This window comes from Kogia breviceps, chromosome 10 (assembly GCF_026419965.1).
Source record: "Kogia breviceps isolate mKogBre1 chromosome 10, mKogBre1 haplotype 1, whole genome shotgun sequence".
NCBI lineage: Eukaryota > Metazoa > Chordata > Mammalia > Artiodactyla > Physeteridae > Kogia > Kogia breviceps.
Window position 1 is genome coordinate 5,110,469 of NC_081319.1, and position 12,645 is coordinate 5,123,113.

Genomic DNA, 12,645 nt, shown 5'->3' on the forward strand with positions numbered 1-12,645 from the left:
TAATCGGCTATACTCCAATGTAACATAAAAAAGTTAAAAACAAAAAAACCCAGCTATTACATATATGTTTTATATAACCCAGCTATTACAGATATGTTCTATATGCTGAAGATTTTAAGGAAAACACAAAAATAACATGGGAAGAAATGGACGATATAAGGAAGAACCAAATGGAACTTTTAAAAGTGAAAACTACAATATATGAAATTGTAACGGCAGATTAGATACTATATAAGAAAATCTCAGAAAACTTTGAAGACAAAGCAACAGAAACTATCCAAACTAAAGTACAAGAAGAAGAGAAAGAACAAAGTTTTGCTTCTAGCTTTGGAGGCGCAAGGAACCTGCCCTTCCACTGTGAAAAACTAGAAAACAGAAAACATATGAAACAACTGCTTTCAGACATGGACAAAAGGCAACACAAGACTGGCCCTTGAAGAGAAGGAAAACAAGGGAGGCGAGCCTGGCTTTCTGCCTTGAGGCATATTTCGGACCTTGGTGCAGGGAGGGGAACCCCAAGCAGAGCACTGCTGTCTCTCGCTGAGGTGAAGAGACAGAACTGGAGTTCAAGGAGGCTGAGGAAGGCTCTTTAAAAAGCTTGTAAACAGAATCACACATGCACGATCAATTAACTTTTGATAAACGTGTCAAGGTAATTCAACAAATGATGCTGGACCCAGTACCTATGTGGAAAAACAAAAAACCTCAAACATTACATGTCTGCTGATGTTACCCAATATGAATGAAGTATACAACATAACCTGCCATGTATCCTAGACAGTAACATTTAACTTGAATCCAACAAAACTTCAGATCTAACTTCTAGTTTATAGAAAATACAGGGGGATTGGGAACAAGCTAAAAGACCTCATGAGGAAGCAACCAGATAAATACAAAACAAGAGGCAGTATGTGGGCCAGATCTCTTTACCAAGGAAGTGTCATGGAAAAAAAATAAGGGGAGGGGGCCTGGGTTTGGAAAATGATTTGGTGGTTTCTTAAAAACTTAAACATAAATTTACCATATGACTCAACAATTTCTGTCCTAGGTGTTTACCCAAGAGAAATGAAAACGTATGTTCACACAAATACGTGTATAGTAAGTGAATGTTCATAGCAACACTATTCATAATAGTCAAAAAGTGGAAACTCTGACAATTCCATCAACTGGTGAACGGATAAACAAAATGTAATATATCCATGCAATGGGATATTATTTGGCAATAAAAAGGAATGAATAATGAAACATGATACAAGGATGAGATGCAAACACACTATAGGAAGTGAAAGAAGTCAGACACAAAAGACCACATGTTGCATGAATCCATTTATCAGTAGTGTTAAAAAAGGGGCAAATCTATAGGAACAGAATGGTCCTAATAAAGACCATTATACAGCCTATATAGGCTACATATAGACACAGTCCCTACATATGGTATGTAAATTATACTTCAATAAAGCTGTTAAAAGAAGAAAATCTAAAAAGGAGGAAACTGCACTAGATGAGTAGACAGAATATAAGGTATGTAATAACCAATGCAATATTTGCCCCTGGATTATGTTCTGGTTTGCACAAACCAGCTGTGAGAAACATTTGTGGGACCAATGGGGAAATCTGAGTACAGACTAGGCATCAGATAATTTACTGACACGGAAAACTGAAGATTATTAACTGAGAAAAGCATATTGTATAACAGAATATACAGTAAGATGGTGTAGCCGCTATGTAAAACAGTACAGCGGTTCCTCAAAAAATTAAAAATAGAATTACCACATGATTCAGCAATTCCACTCTTGGGTATATACACAGAAGAACTGAAAGCAAGAACTCAAGTATCTGTACACCCCTGTTCATAGCACATTATTCACAATAGCCAAAAGGTGAAAACAATCCAAGCGTCCATTCGAGGATGAATGGATAAACAAAATGTGGCCTACACGTACAATGGAATATTACTCAGCCTTAAAAAGGAAGGAAAGTCTGACTTGTGCTACAACAGGGATGAACCTCGAGGATGTTATGCCAACTGACGGAAGCCAGACACAGAAAGACAGCACTGTGTGACTCCACTTATGAGAGGTGCTTAGAATAGGCAAATTCGCAGAGAGGGAGGAGAATGGGTGTTGTCAGGGGTTTGGGGAGGCAGAATGAGGAGTTAGTGTTTCACGGGGACAGGTTCAGGCTGGGGAGATGAAAAGAGCTCTGCAGGTGGACGGTGGTGATGGCTGCTGCACAGCAGTGTGAAGGTACTTACTACTCCTGAACCGAACACTTAACAATGGTTAAGAGGGTAAATTTATGTTACGTACATTCTACCACAACTTAAAAATTTTAAAACAGCACGTACAGTGTGCTCTCATTTTGGTAAACACTAACTACACACACGCACACATCTGCATTTTAACAATGTGGAAAGATAGACAACAGCTTTTTTAAGAGTGACAATCCTTGAGGGTAAGGCATATGGTGTTTTTTTTTTTTTTAACATCTTTATTGGAGTACAAATGCTTTACAATGGTGTGTTAGTTTCTGCTGTATAACAAAGTGAATCAGTTATACATATACATATATCCCCATATCCCCTCCCTCTTGCGTCTCCCTCCCTCCCAATCCCACCCCTCTAGGTGGTCACAAAGCACCGAGCTGATCTCCCTGTGCCACGCGGCTGCTTCCCACTAGCTAGCTATTTTACAATTGGTAGTGCATATATGTCCACGCCACTCTCTCTTTGTCCCAGCTTACCCTTCCCCCGTGGTATTTTGTTATTTTTGTTGATCTGTACTTTCTAATATTTCTACCATGAACATATACTGCTTTTATAATAGTAAATGGTTGCTTTAGTTTTAAAAGATTATGAAGCGCTTCCCTGGTGGCGCAGTGGTTAAGAATCCTCCTGCCAATGCAGGGGACACCGGTTTGAGCCCTGGCCCGGGAGGATCCCACATGCTGCGGAGCAACTAAGCCCGTGCGCCACAACTACTAAGCCTGCGCTCTAGAGCCTGCAAGCCGCAACTACTGAGCCCGCAAGCCACCTACTGAAGCCCGCGTGCCTAGAGCCCGTGCTCTGCAATGAGAAGGCTACGGACTGCAACGAAGGGTAGCCCCCGCTCGCCGCAACTAGAGAAGAGCCCGCACATAGCAACAAAGACCCAACACAGCCATAAATAAATAAATTTATTTAAAAAAAAATTACAATAACTATTGAATACTGGAGAGAGTATGGTTTAAAAAAAAACACATAAATGCTCAGTACAATACCTATCTCACAGTGGGTACCCCCAAAGTTCAGCTCTTATTAAAGTTTAGTAAAAAACACTGCCAATTAAGCTGACAGTTACAAGAGGGACCTGTACCTTATCACAATGCACGCATAGGGCTGAGGGGTCACAGTGCACAGACCGAGGCAGAGAGAAGGGTGCGCTGGCCCAGGGGCCGCCTAGCCAAGCAGTCGACAGAATGCCCGGGCGCCGACGGGCAGGAGGAGTACGTGCCAGAAACACAGAGAAAGGCAGGGAAGGGAGGCCCCACGAGGGTGCGGCAGGCCTGCTGAGACAGACGGAGGGTCAGGCCTGACTGAGGCAGCTGGAATACTGATGAGTGCGCCTCCCGATAAGGGACAAGCGGCCCAAGTCAAGCCCTGAGACACGCTCAACTCCCTTCCTAGGCCTCTTGCAGAAAGGCCACTGGAACTGCACGGCGAAGACAGACTTGAGAGGCTGTAAGTGTAGGTGAGAGGAGCCTGTCAGGAGGTTGCTCTGTAAAGGGGCTTTACCTGTGAACCCATGTTTTAACTTAAAAAACATACTATGAATGTCTCGAACATATACAAAAGCAGACAGTGGTAGGGTAACTCCCAAGATGTTTCCACACCAGCTTTCACCTTATCAACTTCCAAGCACTCTGGTTTCACCCATTTCTCCCCTCTCCTGTATGGCTGTGACCGTTTATCTTTTTATTTATTTTTTTTTTGCGGTATGCGGGCCTCTCACTGTTGTGGCCTCTCCCATTGCGGAGCACAGGCTGCGGACGCGCAGGCGCAGCGGCCATGGCTCACGGGCCCAGCCGCTCCGCGGCACGTGGGATCTTCCCGGACCGGGGCACGAACCCGTGTCTCCTGCATCGGCAGGCGGATTCTCAACCACTGCGCCACCAGGGAAGCCCCGTTTATCTTTTTAAAGAGGGATAACACATACCTCTTGAATGAAGACTTTGGGGCCAGGAGGGCCCTCCCTCCCTCTGAACAAGTATGTTATCAGAAATATATGAAATGAGGAAAAATACAACAGCTCCAACAAGCAGTACCATCAGTACTCTGTCTAGCACTTTTACTTCTTTATCTCACTGAATCCTGATACTACTCTGAGGAGTATTAGCTCTATACCCAGGATGCAGACAGGAAAGCTGAGGCTCAGAGAGGTGTGATGACTTAGAGAAGATCTAATTGTTGAGTAGGGGACCCCAGCACTCGTCTTCCCAAGACAGCCCTGACCTTTTCCCACCCAAACTGATTTTCCTGTCACACTCTGCCTCTGTCCATACTGTGGCCCTTTTCTACAACACTGTACCCCATCTTTCACTGTACTTAACTGTGATAACTCACCTTCCTTCATGACCAGCCCGAGTCCTGGCTAGACCAAGAAACCTCCCCCCCCCAGCCCACAGTGTGCTTTCCTGGCAGCTCCCCGTACAGCGCTCCCCACCTTGGGGCCCTGACCCAAGAGAGCTGGAGCCCTTGAACACACGGCTGGGAACCTCTGGTTAACACCACACACAAAAGTAAACTCAAAATGGATTGAAGACCTAAATGTAAGACTGGAAACCATAAAACTCCTAGAGGAAAACATAGGCCAAACGCTCTTTGACATCAATTGTGGCAATATTTTTTTGGATCTGTCCCCTAAAGCAAAGGAAATAAAAGCAAAAATAAACAAACTAAACATAAAAGCTTTTGCCCAGCAAAGGAAACCATGGACAAAATGAAAAGACAACCTACTGAAGGGGAGAAAATATTTGCAAATGGTTTGGTAAGGGGCTAATATCCAAAATATATAAACAGCTCACACAAACTCAACATCAAAAAAAACAAACCACCTGATTAAAAAAGATGGGCAGAAAACCTGAACAGACATTTGTCCAAAGAGGACACGCAGACGGCCAGCAGGCACACGAAAAGATGCTCAACATCCCTCACCACCAGGGAAACGCAAATCAAAACCGCAATGAGAGATCACTTCACATCGGTCAGAAGAGCTATCATAAAAAAGAACACAAACAGCAAATGTTGGAGAGGATGTGGAGAAAAGGGAACCCTCCTACACTGCTGGTGGACACGTAGACTGGTGCAGCCACTGGGGAGAACAGTACGTACGTTTCCCAACTAACTAAAAAGAACCACCATATGACCCAGCAATTCCACTCCTGGGTATATAAAAAAACCTCCAAAACACTAATTTGAAAAGATGCATGCACCCCAATGTTCACAGCAATATTATTTACAGTTTCCAAGATGTGGAAGCAACCTAAATGTCCATCAACAGAGGAATGGATAAAGAAGATGTGGTATACGTATATACAATGGACTACTACTCAGCCAGAAAAAAGAATGAAAACTTGCCATCTGGAGCAACAGAGATGAACTTGGAGGGCATTATGCTAAATGAAATAAGTCAGACAAATACTGTATGTTATCACTTATACGTGGAATCTAAAAAATATAACCAGTGAATGTAACAAAAAAGCAGCAGACTCACAGACACAGAGAACAAACTAGTGGTTACCAGTAGGAAGAGGGAAGGGGGGAGGGGCGATATAGGGGTAGGGGGTTAAGTAGAACAAACTATTAGGTATAAAATGAGCTACAAGGATATACTGTATGACATGGGGAATATATAGCCAATATTCTATAATACATATTAATGGAGTATAATCTTTAAAAATGATGAATCCCTGTATTATACACCTGTAACGTACATACTATTGTCCATTAAGTATACATCAAGGGGGGGAAAAAAAAGCCTGGGAATAACTTGAGGAAGACGCAGCTAGAACATCACCAAATGTGACTGAACACAGAAAGCCTAAACCTAACCAATCATGTGGTTCTGCCTGGAACTGGAGAACGTTTGACAACGTTCAAACGTTGGGAAAGGGAGTGGACTCTAAGGAAGGTTAGAAGGCCCGGACTGTCCTTCCCAGAGAAAGGGTACCAGAGAACACAGGTGGCACTTCATGCTGCACCTCGGCCCTACAACGGGCCTGGGAGGCAGCTGAGCTGGAGGCCACAAGTTCTTAAGCCCTTCCATCCCTCCTCAGCACACGTCTAACTTTCTCTACCTGCCTTTATCCATTTATACTTACTTTGTGTGCCTGCATTTTAGGAAGCATTGTGTTAGATACTGTGAGGTGGGTGTAGAGGCAAATTTCCATAAAGTAGCTTACAGTCAAGAGTTGTCCATGAATTTTAACTATAAGACTAGGTACAGAGTTCAGCCTGAGGGAACTATTAAAGAGGTTCATTAAAGATGTGGCATTAAAATTGGTCCTTCAAGGGTGGTAGGATTTGTCTAGGTAAGGTGATTAAGCATTCAGGATGGAGGGTGTTAAGGCAAGGAAATTCTTAGAAAATGAAGGGTTTGTTTGAGGATCAGAATATAGTGTGGGTTTGATATAGTTTAAAATTTGGAAGGAAAAACAGTGGTAAGTAGAAAAATAATATGAAGGACCTTGAAATAAAGGCAGAATGGTACGGAACTTTATTTGCTAAGCTTTTGAAAGCTATTGATGATTTTGGAGCTGAGTTGACACAGAGCTCCCTGGCAGGCAGCATAGCGTGTCTGATGTAATAGCCCATTCGTGTATTTGAGTGATAGATTTTACTGTTCTGTAAGAGCCTTAGGAAGTCTTTGGGAAAGATCTTAAAGTAGTTTGCTAGTTAGTGCTGAACTTGGCTACAAAATTATTATACTGTAAATGAGAATTCTGCCAGGAAATTATCTTCCAAAATGACAAATACTAATCATTTTCCTAACACTGGGCTTCTATTTTTTTCTTTACTAAATGTTATAAGATTTGAATCAATGTGAATACATGTTAATGCATGTCTATTTTTTTAAACAGGTGTTAGTAAAATGGCCTTTCGTCATTTGATTGAGTTCACATATACAGCAAAATTAATGATACAAGGAGAAGAAGAAGCCAACGATGTATGGAAAGCAGCAGAGTTTCTACAAATGCTAGAAGCTATCAAAGCCCTTGAAGTCAGGTAATTATTTCCTTAATGAGGAACAAATAGTTATATTCAGTCATATTCACCCTGACTGCTAGTCAAGAATTTATTATGTCACGCCATAAGGAACTGATTTCCTTAGAGAGGCAGAGATAGTTATATTCAGTCATGTTCACCCTGTTAGTCAAGAATGTATTGTATGTATCATGCCATAAAGAACTGATGTTTTGAAATTAAGAATATGTATTTAAGGATCTATAAAGTTCTACTGGTTATAATTGTTCTTTCCCGCACGCTTGATTTCTTGTCCTTATGTAAAAACTGTGCTGATATTAACTCTGTCTATCTCCCCAAAAGCAGAAGTGCTGACCAGGCCCACCTAACAATTTCTTTTCTTCCAGGCAATGTTCAAAGGGTATTCTACTTTATATGTCAGTGTCTACTGAGCTTGGGTAGCATAAGCCATCTCTAAACATACCAACAGAATCCAATTTCTGAGCCGACAAAGATGACTGGACCTGTGACGTAAGTGATTAGACTAAGGTGGTGGTCAGTTATGCTTTTCCCAGGCAACACACCCTGGAAAGTCTTCCACTAAATCAGAGACTGTGTAGTAACTTACTATAAGACTGCTGCAGATTTACTTAAAAAGAAAGAAAAAGGCTTAGAATCTGGCAAACGAAGGGTATTCTTGTTAGAAACTTAAAAAAAAAAAAAAAGGCCTATATGCAAAGAATCTTGTCACAATACTGATTTAAAAAGTATGCAGAAGGGATCCCCTGGTGGCGCAGTGGTTGAGAGTCCGCCTGCCGATGCAGGGGACACGGGTTCGTGCCCCGGTCCGGGAAGATCCCACGTGCCGCGGAGCGGCTGGGCCCGTGAGCCACAACTACTGAGCCTGCGCGTCCGGAGCCTGTGCTCCGCAACGGGAGAGGCCGCAACAGTGAGAGGCCCACGTACCGCAAAAAAAAAAAAAAAAAAAAAAAAAAAAAGTACTTAGAAGAGTTAATAGAGCAGGTCTGAGCCTGCTTATAGCACCTGGGACTTTACTGGTAAACAGTTCCCTACACTGATACAAACTGTGTCTAAGTGATGAAAGTGGCTCACTGTGCCTATACTGTGTGCAATGTGGTTTACGCTGAACATCTGCTTTCCTTCTGGGAGCCTGGTTTGGGTACGTGCTGGGCAGAGGGTGACCGTCCAGGGCACTGGATCTCTAGTGGGCTTCCCTGGGCACATGTTGCTGCTGCATTTCTGCTGCGGGAGGAAGGGTGTGCTGTGACCCTTCCTTTATGGGAGGAAGTGAGGGCAGGAAGCTTGCACATGGGCTCCTCCAGATGCCGCCTGAGTCCTTCTCCCTGTGATCCATCTGTGACTCCTCACTACTCACTGTCAAAAATCTTAGCCTTGGGTACGACTATGCGCTAAGTCCCATGGGTCATTCTAGCCAATCACTAGCTGTAGGGGTGGTCTTGGGATCCTGGACACGAAAGTTTATTACGCTTCTAAGCAGTTTGGTAATTCTTCTTGAGAAATGCTACTCAACACTGTGACATTATTCCAATCATCCTCAAGTATGGTAATCTTTGAAGGTATAAAAGTAAAAAAAATTTTTTTTAAATAAAGAAAATCAGTTCTAAGAGCCAAATCCGATTACCAGGATTAGTAAACTCATAGAGTGGAAGAGAACAGGTTCAAACTGGTTACATAAACAGTTTCACAAAAGAGAGATCTAACATATACTTCATTAATAATTTCTTTTGGAGAACTAGACAAGATTTCCTGAAAGAATCAGGGTAAGAGAGTACCAGAGCTCCTCTACCAGATACGACCTGTTAACCAGGCATGCAAGAGGAAAGTCGTTCAGTGGTGGTCCTGCAGATGCCTTTTAAAATTCTACCATCTCCCATAAGTCCTATTCAGAAAACTTGCCTTCCAAACTGCACTAATTATCTTTCCCATCAAAAATCCAAAATATTTAACCACCACCTAAAGCTTCTAGTTTTGTCACTTATAAGCTGGTGACATCATGCAAGCCATTTCACTTCTGTAAGTGACTGAGCTGAAATTTTAAGAGGTTCAAAAATAACTTCTAGGTCACCATCACTGCCTTCAACAAAGGTGAGTGTGAAACAAGTGTTATAAGAGGTGGAGCCAGCCAGCCCTATTTTTGTAGCATATGTCACCACTTCCGCTCGCCAGTGACAAACACAAAACTTCCTTGAGCGCATCCTGACTGTCCTTTGGGGCATCTTTGTCATCCGCTTATAGCGATTCCTCAGCATCGAGGTTATACTCAGCTTAATCCAGGCCTCTTTCACGTTACACCCTGTAATACATTTCCAACTGCTCACCCTTTCCTGTGGCCAAACCATCCCTTCTATCTTCCTGGAGAGAAGACTGAGACATGAGCCGGGGAGGAGTGGGGGCTGGCTGTTGCTAGTGTGACGGGGGAAGTGCATGGCTGGAGACTCCGAGCAGGGAGATTCTTTCTAGGGTACACTCCAAAGTCACCTGTGATCCTGGGTGACCCCAAAGACCGTTTCAGATAGTGTGGCTATTATATGCTGCAAAGGATATGAGGTTCACTACTGGCCACAGAACTGCCAGCAGCGCTCGCTGTGCCTGAGGGATGAACCAAACAGAATCAATCTGGTTTCTTGCAGGTCTTTCAATGGTGCCTGCCTCTAGCAAAACACTTTTGCAAATCACTTCCAGGTATACGGGTAATTTGCCACCTTCCTTTATGTTTTTGCACATAATTTCACAGACTTAAATTTTATGACTGTACTGCTTGTGACAAAATATCCATCAAGGGGGAACACGGCTAACGCGAGGCATGGTAGTAGGCTTGAAACAACTTACAAGAGGTGGGGATGAAATGAAGTACAGTGTAGTGGTTAAAGGAAGACTCTGAGGTCAGAGAGCTTCCCGTGACCTCGAGCAAATTAATTAAATCTCCAAACCTGTTTCCCCATCTGTAATATGAAATAATTGTACTTCACAGACTGCATGCCAGTGCTTAGCCTGACACACCATAAATGCTCTTAGGATGGTTAGTCGTCGTTATCTAACCTCTTAACCGATGCTGCTGGTTAGGCATTACTACCCCAATTTTACAGATAAAGAGACTGCGATACCAGAATCAGAATCCAGAACTGCCCGAGTCTGGAGCTCAAGCTCTTCCTACCACTCACTGGCCACAAGATGCCCCATATTTTGTGACTTTCAATGAGTCAAAAGCTCTAGGCCCGACTCTCAGGAAACTGTAATTCTAGGTCTTGTACTACTGATTATAAAACAAAGGGACCCCTATCACATTGAGGGGGAGGACAAACAAACTGGTTACCAAGCAATAATAAAGGCCTGCACCAGGGCTTTGAAAACAGACTGGAAGACACAGGGAGATGGTCAGCAAAAAAAGAATCCCCAGACTGAGATTCTGAATAGAGTGAAATGTCAAGAGAAATCAGGGGAGCTCACTGATAGCACAACTGTGCGAGGGGCCACTCTTGCATTCCAGGCAATAAGTATGGAGTGTCTTTGTCATTAAGTCTGGGAATCCTACCATTTCACATCCATCTCTCTGAGAGAAATAATTCCTATTACAATGGAAGCAAAACAAACTCTGTCCAGCTGACATTCAGAATAAGCAAGTATATCACATCCCACAGCAAGGAAAACAAACCAAAAAACAGTTTGCACCCTGACATAAACCAAAAACAGAAGACCACCCAGTTTAGATCTGGTCCCCCAAATAAATCATACCTGGATCATTTCATGTAAGTTACCAATGGGTGGAGATATGACTTCAGTGACTAAGATAATCAAGTGGGGAAAGCTTTCCCATCACAAGCACACTAACGTAAACCTGGTACCCTTGGTAATATGGCCGTTTTTCCTGCTTAAATGTGTTCTGTTTTTTATTTGGCGAGGCAGCCCTTGTGAGGCCCGACTCCTTCACATCCCTTTGCAAGTAACCTTGACTTTCCTTATGGTTTTGGTTGAGTTTTCCTTTCACATGAGCACATTAAAAGCTTTGAAAATTCCTGTAGTAAAGAAACTTTAATTTAGCATTTCCGAAACTTGTCTGGGAGCCACAGGGTCTGCAAGAGCATAAACGCTGATGCAACGTAGCTGCCACCCGGAAGCTGAATCACCTCGGCAAGTCACTGCAGTGCTGAGGCTTGGCTTTACCCTCTGTGGGACGGTGCATGTTGCTGGATTACATGCGACACGGCTGTAAAGAACCTCCAAGAGCACCCAGCACACTGCAAACCCTGCAACGAACGAGAGCTAGTACTTAAACAGAAGTGATCCCTTCCCAACGTTCCAGCCCACTCTAGTTTCTCTGCACCAACTTCCTGCAGGACACCCCTAACTTGGGAAAAACAGGATTAAAGCTTTTAGGTCAGGCCACCTCCTAGTATAGAAGGAAAAAACCCAAGATGATCCTGATTTACCATTTTGTTCCGGCGGTTAGATGTGAATTAGGGGCAAGGTTCAAGCCTGAGCATAAGGTTTCCTTATCTGTAAAATTAGATTACCACACAGAGTTGAGATTCAATTACAAAGCATCATATAAATGTGTGCCGTTATGTGGCCGCATCTTAGGAGCAGTAACCAGAATTTGCTATACAGTCCACAATGACTAAGAATATTGCTCCAACAGGGGGAAATTTATACAAATAAAACTAAACATACACAAAGGTCTTCACAAAAGACCTTCTATTACAAATAACCTAGTAAAACTTTTCTACAGACACTGAAGTGCAAGTTTCTGACAATTGCTAAATATACGTCACCTAGGCCTCGCATAAACTGGCTGAACGGTTAATATAGACTAATACTAACAGGAAACTTTTTACATTACACTGTTTCAACTATTCATACGAACGAAGAGAAGTAACAACACAGATGATAATTAAACAAACTGCTCATTACACAATCAAACCATACAACTGTGGGCTGTTTTTTTCCCCCCTAATCAATGTTTCCCACACAGACTTAACGAAACCAATTATTAAAAGAAAAATGGGGGCTTCCCTGGTGGCGCAGTGGTTGAGAGTCCGCCTGCCAATGCAGGAGACACAGGTTCGTGCCCCGGTCCGGGAAGATCCCACGTGCCGCGGAGCAGCTGGGCCCGTGAGCCATGGCCGCTGAGCCTGCGCGTCCGGAGCCTGTGCTCCGCAACGGGCAAAAAAAAAAAAAAAAAAAGAAAAATGGTACTTTCCAGGTCCAATAAGACTAGGATCCCAGTAGCTTCAAGCCACACGCTTAGCAAGGAATGAGGGCGTTACCCATCAAGTTATTTGTATTTAACAGGAGCAGTGTAGCCATCCGGCTTTGAATTTTCTACAACCAGCCACGCATTAATGTTGTATTTCTCCACGGAAATGGGTCTCTCAGTAAGATGAGAG

General features: G+C 43.1%; 1 protein-coding gene across 3 annotated transcripts in view; it reads right to left on the reverse strand.

The window, feature by feature from the left end:
* MKRN2 (makorin ring finger protein 2) overlaps nucleotides 1–12,645 on the reverse strand; it is a 41,170-nt gene that overhangs the window by 17,347 nt on the left and 11,178 nt on the right. The window lies entirely within an intron of this gene.